The sequence below is a fragment of the Nyctereutes procyonoides genome, unplaced genomic scaffold, assembly GCF_905146905.1.
Source record: "Nyctereutes procyonoides isolate TBG_1078 unplaced genomic scaffold, NYPRO_anot_genome, whole genome shotgun sequence".
Taxonomy (NCBI): domain Eukaryota; kingdom Metazoa; phylum Chordata; class Mammalia; order Carnivora; family Canidae; genus Nyctereutes; species Nyctereutes procyonoides.
This window is the reverse complement of record NW_026575132.1, coordinates 21,439,413-21,452,502: the sequence shown is the minus strand read 5'-3', so window position 1 is coordinate 21,452,502 and position 13,090 is coordinate 21,439,413. Positions and strand designations below refer to the sequence as shown.

Below are 13,090 nucleotides of genomic sequence, written 5' to 3'. Positions count from 1 at the left end.
AATTATCTGAAAACGAGCTGGTTGTCCCCAGGGATAAGGTTTCTCAGAATGGGAAATCAGACGCAGTGTTGACTACAGAGAGGTCATACTTCTAGAAGGCCAACCCACTTCTGCTTCTGAAGGTCTGACAAGCAGTAAGTACTAAAATACATTCACACTCATTCGCATCCACAGCACATCTTTGCTTTCAAGCAGCATCAATAAAAGACATTTTTGGTCAGTTCTTAATTATAACTAAAGAATAACAGTATAAAGCCCTGGCAATTGTTTTGTTGGTATTGTTTTTTTTTCTTTTTTTTGTAATTCAAGTGCCTGACTTGAACTTTGATTGCTGAGGAATCCATTTCAAAGAGGCATTCACTATAAAGACAAATGAACACATTGCCACACAGCTAGATAAAAAAAGGAGGCCACCTCCCCATACTGAGGTTCCTTTGTTTTAGAGATGCTGGTTGATTTCCATAACTGACCCTTTGAATCACTTCCCTTTTCTTTCTTTGCTTTAAATTCCTACTTTTATGTTTTAAATTTACCAATAAAGAGTGAGCTGGAACAGCCTGGATGCTACCCTTGACTCCAATAAAAACAGAATGGCTAGCCAGTCTGTTAGTGCTCTTTCTCTTTCTCTACCTGCCATGTTGTTATGTGGCCTCACATATGCTGTGTAATTTCCAGCTCTTGTAAGTAGTAAATTTTTATTTTTTCAAAGTTTTCTGATGGTTGTTGCTGAAAGGCATCTTGCAATCAAAATAAGGACCACACAGCTGGTCCAACCGCAGCATTGGTTATTGATAGGCTGAGACTGGCACAAAACAAATATCTAGTTTTCATTTTCCTTTGTTATGGTCTGGTTAAGAAGAGTTAATATGAATTGCAAATTCCTCCCGGTATAAATTAAAACTAAATTTAATTTTAGCTCAAATGGAACTAAATTTGAATCCCCGATTCCACTGGAATAGCTATCTTCCATATTTTATGCAGTATCCCTACCCATGCTTAAATTATATCTCCCTTTAGTTTTTCTCCCTCAGGTAAAATGATCTTGTTTTCTTTAATTTTTCTTCAGGAGCTCTGGTTTTCATGTCTTGAATCATTTTTCCATTCATTGGAATTCTGGAACACTATGGTTGTGGTCTCAAACAGGAAAAGGCATTAAAGCCTATGCAATGTTGACTGTGGGCAAAAGATTTTCTTGTCATTGTCACAAAAGTGGCTTTCAGTTTTTGCCTACGTTTGCCTTTCTTCAGTACACCTCCACTTACTGCTAGAGTATGAAAGAAATTATATAGAAAATCAACTAAGTTATAAAGTTTTCCCTTCTTACTGCATTTTTAGTTCATCTTGTTTTAAATGCAACTCTGCTATACAGAGCAAGCAGAGGGGAAGTATGAGGGAAAAAAATCAGTTTTGCTTGGAGACTGAATATCAACAGACACAGGTGGAACCAAATTAGAATTAAAATTGACAGAAGAGGGACACCTGGGTGGCTCAGTGGTTGAGCATCTACCTCCAGCTCAGGGTGTGATCCTGGAGTCCCAGGATCAAGTCCCACATTGGGCTCCCTGCATGGAGCCTGCTTCTTCTGTGAAGAGCCTGTGTCTCTGCCTCTCTCTATCTCTCTGTGTCTCTCATAAATAAATAAAATCTTTAAAAATACATAAATAAATAAATAAAATTGACAGAAAGGATTTTTTAGTTTACTATTAAAAAAATAACCTCTTTTGAATTGAATTCATACTCTTGTTATTGTAATATATGATGCAAAGAGGAGAAAGTTCTCTAAAATCAAGCCTAGAAGAAATGGCCTAGACCTTGACTTCACAGAATCTGTGAGAAACACTGCAGTGAGCATTGGAGTCGTGGCTGATTGCAGGCAAGTCAGACCTTACCATATGGGAATGACCTGGAAATGAATTAATTGTGTCTCAGGGACAAGGTATCTCCTTCCTTCCTTTGCCACATTCTGAGGTAAGCCAGAAAAAGTCAAAAGCGGGAGAGCTAGGTAAGGGGGCCACGGAATCAGGCTCACAAAAAATTCCAAAAATGCTGAGGTGTAAGGAAAACCAGAGATAAGGGAACAAGCCAGACCACACTGCCCTAGGTGTGGGCGGGGAGGATGTCTTTTTTATGACAGTCCTCTGTGACCAACAAAGAACAGCCAGACCCCAAACAAGTAAGCCATTAAAGATGTTATCACTAGTCCTTACTCAATAGTGATAGCAATAGACATGTTCAAAGGTTCCCTGATTGGCTTTCAATAAAAGACCATCCTACAAGCTCCCAGAGGCAACCCTGTAGGGACCCCTTTCACTTCTGAGGGCTTTCTCTGTACCTTTGCTTAATACACTTCTAAAACTTTACTCACTTTCCTTTGTCTGATTCATTCTTCAGCTCCATGAGATGAAAACCAAGCTCTCCCATAACAGTGGGACTATGTCAAAGATCATGAGACTTCTAGAAAGTCAACTTCTGCTTGAAAGAAAGTCACCTAATGGCTGATCCCTGGATACTAAGGCCCTTGTCCAGTCTACCATGTTGGATCAGTTAATTTGGTTTACTTTGTCCAGCACTTATGAAGGACTATGGGAGGTACTAGAGTTGGAGAATGATCCTAATGTTTACATTTTAAAGAGGTTTTTAAATTGGCTTCTCTTCTCTACTCCATGCAAAAATATTTCCACCAATAAAAATGATTTTGCAATAGTAAAAAAAATGGAAATCATTGTTTTAGTTGACACAAATTGAGTGTATATAGCATATTCACATTTAAAAACAGTATACGAATATTTTCCATTTAATATCAATATACTATATTACAAATCATCTAGGGGGAAAAATCTATTTTTTATTAAGTAAGTAGGAATATGTTAAAATTAAGCCTGCCTCTAGGGCAAAATTTATCAACTACATCTAACAACATAGGATAAAACCCCCATGATATGCAGCTGCTTGGAGCCTGACATCAGATTCCCAAGGAAAATGATAGTAATGTGCATCAGCCCTTAAGGCTGATCTATCCTCAGCTATGTCATCTGTCAGACTCTGGAAGGCAGATCCCCTGTGGGTATGTCAGTATTCTTGCTGACTCTATTAAATTGCAACTATGTGAACTTCCCCATCATGGGTCATCTATTCTTTAGGTGCGAGAAATGTTATACCTTGAGATTTTACACTATTCTAAGTACAACTGCAAAAGGCCTAATTAGAATGTTAGAGCAGATATAGTACATCATTTAGAAAAGCAAAATGAAAGTTAGCACCCACAAGGGAAGAGAAATACAAACTTTGAAGTGAACGAGATGGGGAAGAAAATAGCAAATAAAAAAGCAAATGAGTTTAATGCAACTTTTTTCTCTGAAGGCTCTCTGAGTCTGGCCGTTTCATCATTCACAGAACGTGCTTCTGCAACTCTTCCTCCTGTGGAGCATTAGTAAAAGCTTTTCTTGGCAATTCTTCTTGGTCTTCCTTTTTCTACCCTTAGTTTGATAAATGTCTTTTCTTTTTGAGCTATTATTCCTTTGCTATAAAATATTTTCAGAGAGAAAAAAAAACACAATGAGCTGAGTAAGAGACTGGCATGGAAAACACTAGCATTAGCAAAATGGTACTGCCCATCGTCCTTGGAAGGGTGACCTCTGGGGGGAGGCCACAGGAGAGGGAACACTAAATTGCTAGAGATATTCTTAGAGTGAAATTAAAACATAACAAGCTATTGTGTCATCAATATTAAAGGGTAAGACACTGCTGTGATTGTATGTTTCAGAAAGGATAGTCAAAACTAGTCTTCAGGGGAAAAAGCAACGTCACTTCTCTAGCATGGCTCATTCTTCTGTATTTTGAGCACTTAACAATTATGTTTTAGAGTAAAAATGAGTAATAACGTTCTCCCGAGGACTGTCACATTTTGGCTTGCACCCTGTAATCTCTTTTGTGTGGTTGAACTTGTTTTTTTCTCTTTTTCCCAAAGCCCATAATGATTTTGGTGGAGAAAGAATTTGGTTCAGGAACTCTGGAGAAGAAATAATCTGGTGACAGAAAGAGGGGAAAACAGATGAGAGAAGAGGGGAAAGATGTTTAGTAGTATAGACTACCAAACTTCAGGTGCCTCTTAGCATTTTCAAGAAATGACTTTTACATTAATTCCTTTACTCTATGGGAATAAGTGTGGGTTTGTTTTTTGTATGTCTGTTTGTTTGCTTGCAGATTTATTGTGAATGTGAAACAGGGTTAAAATTAACCAGTTAACTCATAAAATATTGATATGGGCTTCTAAGATTAGTATTAAACAAAGCCAGAAGGTCAGAACTAAAGTAGATAGTAATAATAGTCCAAAACCGTATTTCCTCAAAATTTTTATATTCATTCATTCATTTACATGTACATGCATTTATTTAAAAATATTTGTTAGGAGTGTTCATCTGCACAGATATGTATGCACACACATGCATAGGCCCTGCCTTGTGGAGCTTACAGTGTTGTGTGAAGAATTTTCAGTCCTATGAGGACCATAACATTGAAATTTTACATAGTCTAGTTTCCCTGAGGAAGTGGTTTTAGTGGTGAGATCTAAAGGACTGGTAGGTTAAGTGGGCAAGGAAAGGCAGGAGGTCCATTATAAGTAGAGAGAACAAGATATGCAAAAGCCCTGCAGAGTATGTACACGGTGAGCATGGGATCTCTGGGAAAGTCAGCTGGAATGGACCAGACAGATCAAGAAAGAGGATAGGATGAGGATGGAGAAGCAAATAAATGCCAGGTCATTTGAGGTCTTATAGATTATATTAAGACATTTAATTTTTTTTCTAAGAACAAAGTGAAGAAATTTATGGTTTGTAAACTGGAGTACACAGGATTGGAGGGAGGTATGAATATACAAAATCAAAATGCACTTTGGAAAATCACTGGGGCTACAATATGAAAATAGGTATCAGGCATACCATATATGAATAGATTTAGTAAGACATTACTGCAGTAATAACTGAGGAGGTAGCCCTATTCCGGAACTGGGGAGGAAAACCCGACTGCCTTCAGGGTCATTTTTCCCTTTTCCTGGAGGGTCATATGTGTTTATCACCAGATAGTGCTATTGTTCCAACTTTTAAAATGCCCGAAGTTCAGTGGCCTTTCGTTTTGTCCCATCTCTGTCCCCTTTAGTCTAAGCTAGTAGCATATCTGCTGCATATCTACTGTTGTCACCTCATCTTTATCCCTGGCTTCTGGAGAGAGGCTGATGAGATCCACAGGTCCCACTCACCATTGCTTTATGAAATTACTATCCAGGCCATCCTTGGTGTTTTCTCTAGAACACACTTGCTCATTTTTTTGCAGTATGGATAGACAATAAATATTCCAGCTCTTCAAGTTTTGGTTTCTTTTGGCCCAACAACTCCTTCAATCAATCTCTCTCCTCTCACATTTTACTACAAGCATCAAGGAGAAGCCAGGCCATATACCAACACTTTGCTTAGAAATCTCCACAGCTGAATATCCAAGTTTGTCATTTAATGCTTTCCACAAAATATTAGAACACATTTTGGCCAAGTTCTGTGCTGCTATATAACGACGATTGCCTTTCCTTCAATTTTCAGACATATGTTCCTCGTTTTCATTTGAGACCTCATCAGAAGAATCTTTAACATCCATATTTCTACCAACAATCTCTCCAAGACAATCTAAGCTCTTTCTAGCATGCACCTCAAAACTCTTCTGGTTCTGCTTATTACTCAAAGCTACTTCTTACATTTTTAGATAATTGTTATAGTATCACCCTCTTCTTTGTACCAAAATTTGAATTAGTGTGCTAGGGCTGCCATAACAAAACATCACAGATTGGGTAGCTTAAATGATGGAAGTTCATTTTGTCACAATTCAGGAGACTGGAAGTTCAAGATCAAGATATTATAGGATTGGTTTCTTCTGACACCTCTCCTTGGTTTTACAGATGGCTGCTTTCTCATTATGTTCTGACATGGTCTTTCTTCTGCGGGTATGTATCTCTGGTGTCCCAAATTTCCTCTTTTATAAGGACACCATTATATTGGGTTAGGGCCTACTCATAAGACCCTAATTAATGAGAATTGCCTCTTTAAAGTCCCTATCTCTGAACACAGTCGCATGCTGATGTAGTTGGGGTTAGAGCTTCAACATATGAATTTGGAGGAGTCACAATCCAGCCCATAATAGTCCCTTTCCCTTATTCCTGCTTAATCCTATAGTTCCTTATTAGGATACTTCCCTGTTAGGCTGGTACCCTCTTCATCTCCTCTGATTCTGTTAGTCCTTTTATCTCATAGATGAACTCTATCTCTAATGGCATCATTTAAAAAAAAGTTTTATTTATTTATTCATCAGAGACCCAGTGAGAGGCAGAGGCAGAGCACAGACAGAGGGAAAAACAGACTCCTTACAGGGAGCCCAATGTGGGACTCAATCCCTGGACCCAGGATCACACCCTGAGCCAAAGGCAGACACTCAACCGCTGAGCCACCCTGGCATCCCTGAACTCTACCTCTGACACTCCTGTATCAATTGCTGTCGGGTTTTATACTCAATATATAAATCTAGAATTCTGATTTCTTGTAATGAGAATGAAGTAAACTATGGGGAAGAGAGCACCTATATTCTTTGGGGGATTTAGTAAGAGTCCTTATCTTTTTCTCTTATTTCATGGATATTAATTACTTAGACAAAACAAATTATATCAAATGCTGGATAAGAATGTGGTAACTTGAAGTTTCACTGCTATGTTTTACCCAAGTTCCCCAAATCAGACCAATTAGATATTGGTGCTGACATGGAAAGAGCTAGGGCAGTGCTTCTCAAAGTGTGTTTAGAAAAACTGCCTTAACCAGAACTACTTGGGATACTTGTTAGAAAATTCACATTCTTAAGATCTTCGAGATAAATTTAATTAGAATTTCTTGATCTGGGGCCCAGGTGTCTGCATCTAAGCCCAACCTCATCAGATGACTCTTAAACACATGAAGCTAAAGAAAATTTGACTAAAATTTCCTTTATTCCTTTTCTTGGTGACAGAGACAGTCATATTGTGTCTAAGGAAGACAGCCCTTTCTCTTTTACTAAAAGGAACAAAATACTGAAATGCAATTGGTCTAAGTTTTGATAACATTAAATGTGGCAAAGTGTGAAGTACGTTCAGTTTGCTGATCTCCTTCAAGAATAAAAAATTCTATCTGAAATGTATATAAATAAAATCTAACTTTTATATATTCTTTTTTTCCATCAACTGTATTCTTTAATATAGAACATACCTTAAAGCTGTTTTATATATTTTTCAAATGATGTTTCTATAAAATGTATGCTACCAAAGTATAATTTTTTTAAAGTTTCTTTTTCCTTGTAATTTGAGGTATATTATATTACTTCTCCTGAAAAATTAACTCTATGTCAGTCCAGTCTTGCCCTCATGGGATTTTGGCCCTCAGGACGCCCCATGGCTGTCTCCAGATTTCTTGCAGTAAACTCACAATGGCTGTAGGGCAGCCTGCCAGTCCCCAGCTACCGGGCAGGGAGCCCATAGAATGTACAACTGCAAAATCTGGTTTTGATACGTCTTAGAAAAATGATACTATGTGAATGGAAAATACTTATAATCATGTATTTTAAAGATCATAATTTACATCACTATAAATATCAACTCGAAATAGGAATAGATCAATAATGACTTATATTTTTAACCAGACATATATTTTTACTAGAAAAAATAATTTATATATATATTATTTTCTCTAGAACGGCATTGTCATTTCTGAAACAAAACTAGAGAGAATGTCACAAATCAGAGTGCATATGAGAGGTTAAAAAATAAAAAGCAGCTTTAGCTTAAATAATCTGGGTAAGGAGGTAAGGCTATCATTTATATAATCCATATTTTAAAAATAAAACAAAACAGATACTGAAGGAAAAGGAGATGTGTTTCTGCTCAAATGATTAAGAACACATTTAATACAACAAAACTTCATTTAATTTAATTGTTCCTTTCTAGTCATTGAGACAAGCTTTTTTAGATTGCTGTATTTTCACTTTAGAAAATGTCTAAGCTACTAAATTCTCCTTAGATGTTACCAATGGGGAATAATGGATAAATGGTTTGTTTATATTTTCAAAGTCATCTACCAGCCCTGAGCAGCCCTGCTGCTGGTCTAGTTACCATTGCACCTGGGAGCTAACAATGGTCCAGTTACCATTGCTGCCTGTCACCATCACACCAATTGTGAGCCTGAGGCCAAAACTGAGCATCCAACAATGCCCTCAGCACTACCCACACCAAGCCCGTCACCAACTGCATCTGCAGCCACACAGGGAGGAGAGGACGGGACAGCCACACATAGGCAGCACCTGCTGTAGGGAGAAGCAGCTAATCACAACAAAGGTTTTGGTAACAAGAAAATAGTTGGATGTAAGACACAGATATGGTTTCATCAATAGGAATGACACCAAGGAAGATGTATTCACATGCCCAAATGCCATAAAAAAGAATGACACTAGAAGTACCTTCACAGTACAGGAGATAGAGGGGCTATGGAGTTGGATGTTGTTGAAGGAGAAAAGAGTGTGAAGGTAGTAAATGTGACAGGCCCTGGTGGAGCTCCAGAACGAGGCAGTAAATATGCAGTAGACCATACCCATTATAGATGCTCTCCACAAGGCAGGGGTTCACAGAATTTCCAGAAAAATTACCAGAATGGTGAGTGGTGAAAAGATTGAGATTGAAAAGTGCTCCCAAAGGCCAGACCCAACAGTGCTGGCCCCACAGCAGGCAATGTTTCCCACCTTACTACATGTGGAAACCCCATGGGCTTAGACGATAGTCTTCCAACCCTGCTGTGCAGGGAGAGGTGACAGGTGGTGCAGACCGTCAGGGTGCAGGAGAACAAGGTAGACCAGTGAGTCAGAATATGCTTTATGATCATAGGCCACACTCCCACAAGAGTCTTTCTCATCAAAGGCAGCCTAGGGAGGACAATGATGAAGAAGGTAAGGAAAATCAAGCTGAAATCCAAGGTCAGCAGCCACCACAATGTTGGTACCACCACAAATTCGATGAACAACATAGATACCCAGAAAACCCTAAACCACAAGATTGCAAAGAGACAAAGCAGCCAATCCACCAGCTGACAGTTCATCCACTCTTGAGGCTTACCATCTGTACTATCATCTGTTTTAGTCATACAACAAGAAGAAATGAAATTCCAGCAATAAGGAATAAAAGATTTGAGCTGAAGGCATTAAGTGCTTGCTTTTTGCCCACCGGCCTGATAAATAGAACTATCTGTATTATCTATGCAGCATGGGGTTTTTATTATTTTTACCTAGCCATCTTTTGGCAATGACAACTCTTTTTTTAAAGCCTAGTTTTTCTCAATATCCCTTTAAAGATTTTTAAATTTTTCCTATATGCTCAAGTTGATATTTTTAAGAACCCCATTTTAAATTGTAATAAAAATTTATAACTTGATTTTTTAAAAAACCAAATCAACATATGGCAAGCATCTGTTAAAAAGTCTTTTTTTTTTTAAGCCATCTATCAAGTTGTCCAGGGCTAGTCGTGACTTAGAGAATCTTAGTAAGCAACTGGTATTGTTTGGGATAAACTATAGCTTGGCAGCAGAAAGAAATGGTGCCTAATGAACAATAGTGCTAAGGGGGTATTTACAGAATTTCTCACAATTGCTAGATTACTTAGAAAATTGTATTTATTGTATTTAGAGCCATTTCTAGAGTTTTTAAGTGATTTATAAATTAAATATTATACAAATATAAGGATTGTTATTATTTACTTGATGGTACATTTTTTTGAAAGAAATTAGAAAACATAGAAAAAAAAAGTTGACACAAAATAGAAGACACAGAGAAGACTCCAAGGAAGTAAAGTAATAAATTGATACATCTTCTGCTCAGAAAACAGGAATATATCATATAAGAATAAGAATATATCATAATTCTTATTCTACATGGAATTAGGGACTAAAAAACAGAGAAGTATAATGGTTGCTCATGTTCAGATAAGAAGTACATATATAATATCTAGAACTTCGATTTCCTGTAATAAAAATAAGAGAACCTATATGTGTATCATATGGACCTATCTCAGTATTATATAAACTATCTCCATTGTTTTCTAATTTTCAAGTTGACTCAATAAAAACCTCAATTCTGCCTTTGATACCATGGATAATATCAATTATCTAAGCAACTACACCACTGTGTTGTTTCTTCAGGTGAATGAGTCTCCAGGTATGAAGTCTGCAATATATCTGAACACAGACCAGTGCTGGAACCAGGTAAATAAATGGTTCTAACTCTATGGTCTAAATGACCAAGCTATTTTTCCATTTCCATCACACTATTTTTTCCTCCAGTTATCCATTCAATATTAATTTTTTTTAAATAAAAAAAAAACAAAATGGAAAGCCGTATCAAATTGCTGAAAGGAAGGAATGAAAGTGCCTGATGCACAGCACATTAACTCCTGTCTTAGTATGTTTGGGCTGTTATAACAATGCACCACAGACTATGTAGTTTACAAATAACAGAAATTAATTTCTTACAGGTCTAGAGACTGGGAATCTGAGATCAGGGTGCCAGTATGGTTGGGTAAAGACCTCTTTTAGCTTCCAGACTTTTTGTAATATCATCACATGATAGAAGAAGTCAGGGAGCACTGTAGACTTCATATAGGGTCTTTTAAAAGAGCACTAATCCCATGAATGAGGGCTGTACCCTCAAAACCTAGTCATCTACTAAAGGCCCCATTAATATTTCCATCACTTTTGGGATTAGTATTTCAACATATGAATTTGGTGGGGGAGATAAAAAATATTTAGGCCATAGTATCCCCTTTATAGAGTTGAGTGCTTCTAGGGAAAAAAAATGTTGGCCGATGACTTAATCCAAGGACATTAGGGTATATAAACTATTGATATTTTCTAGGAGGAAGAGAATTTATCTGTAAATGTACTTCATAGGCTGTTCTAGCTAAGGGTCAGCTATAGAACCCATGAGGCTTACTTAACTCCCTGTCAGTGATACAAGTGTTAGAGCTATTAAATGGAGATGTTTCATAATTTAAACTTTTCTAGGGCATGGGGTTATCCCAAGATCCTCATACAGAGACCTTGTCTACAGTTCTATAATACTAGGCTAGAAGTACATGCCTAGTGTGTTTAGACAGGATCTGGGGAGCTGCCTTTGGTATACAAGACTGCTCTCTCTACTTGGAGCTTTTTTTGATATTATTTAGTAAAGTTTCATACCGGGTAAGATCTCTGATTCTTGTTGAATCTGATTAGAAAATCCATTCTTTTATGTTAGCTGGCTACCCTCAAGAGATTTTTCTATTAACAAGTATAGATTTTAAGACTTTTTTTTAAAACTCACTATATTAACAGAGTAAAAACAGGCTACATTTCTTCATAATTGCCCTCTAACATAAGTGGATATGAAGGCTCTTTTTACTGCTGAGCACTTTGATGGAATGGGATAGATCAATTTAGAGGAGAAACTTAGAAGTCCAGAATCTACATATTGAAGGAGCCCACTGCATAACAATGAAAATTGATTAGTAATGATCAATTTGAAGTGATATCATGGTAAAAAATACTAAGTTTTATAATTTTACTAGATAAAAAAAATGACTGTGGACCCAAGCCAATAATTAATAGATAGATGGGTAGATAGATAGCAAAAGCAAGATGATTAGTTGGTATCAGACTTCTAGAAAACCATATACAAAATAATGTACCAGTAGAACAGCATTTTAAAATAATCCAAGGAAAGAAAATGTAAATCACAGGTTCTATAGTCAGTTAAGTTTTCATTCAAGGATCAATAATGAAAAACAGTTTCAAATATTCACCAAATTCAACGAAGAAAAGAATTGGGACATTTCAGCAATAGGACTACTGGTGAGCTTTTAATATAATTAATTGTAGATTTAACATTAAAAGATGAGGTAGATGGTGAAATAATAATGTTTTATGTTATATGTTCTGACAGAGATAATGCAACTCAAAGTGACAGGAGAAAGGAGAAGGAAGAGGGAAGTTACTGTTGTGTGGGCAATAGTTTGGAGTTAAAAGTATGTCATTAAAACTGCAAACAACATAGTAACAAGGTAAAAAAAGGAAGCAGGGAAATAAAAGAATTTAAAGATAAGTAAAAAGCCACAAAACAAAAATACAGTCCTTCCTAAACACCTAAAGAATATTTTTTTAAAAAAAGAGCCCTCAAACCACTTCACATAGAGTAATATAGCAAATATAACATAATATACACAGTAATTATTATAAAATAATATGAGAGAGTTAAACAGTTTACATCGCAATAAATATAAATGAATGGCTTAACAAATCTGTTAAAATGAAATGATTTTCAATTTGGCTGACAAAGCAAAATCCAAATACATTCTGTATAGAAGACACACACTTAAAATACTTTGGAAAAGCTAAATAGAAAGAGATGGGCAAAGACATACCAGAATTCTAGAAATAATAATAAAGCAAAGCCAATACTGATATAAACAAAATAAACTTCAAACTAAACTGTGTTAATGTGACAGAGAATTGCTGTTTTTAATGGTAAAAGCCTCAGTTCATGGCAATGACCTATCGTGAATATCTATGCACCAAAATAATATAGCAATGCCTTTGTAAGCAAAAACTACAAAAGATGTAAAAATACATAGAAAGAAACATATTAACCTTAGGAAATGTTAATACATCAGAATTAGTATGAGATAAATGAAGTAGACACAAGGACAGGATACAGAAGTCTTACAGAACTAACCAGTAAAGTAGAAATTATGTATATATGGGAATTTACGCACTGAAAAGTCATGACTATACCTTCTCAGGCACTCATGGAGCAATCATAAAATCTGATCACATGTTCAGTCACAAAAAATAAATTTCATAATTAAAAATGTTACAAGTAAAATTTTAATACATTAAAAACTAGAAATTATTTTAAAATCTTAAAAAGATTAATGATAATTCTAATTATTTTAATTAGAATTAACAAATGATGTTTATTAAATAATTCTTAAGTAAATGTGGAACTACAAAATAAG

General features: G+C 36.2%; 1 protein-coding gene and 1 pseudogene across 1 annotated transcript in view; one reads left to right on the top strand and one right to left on the bottom strand.

Moving 5' to 3' along the window:
- SPAG16 (sperm associated antigen 16) overlaps positions 1-13,090 on the bottom strand; it is a 925,123-nt gene that overhangs the window by 320,579 nt on the left and 591,454 nt on the right. The window lies entirely within an intron of this gene.
- LOC129523056 (Y-box-binding protein 1-like) lies at positions 8,192-9,187 on the top strand (annotated as a pseudogene).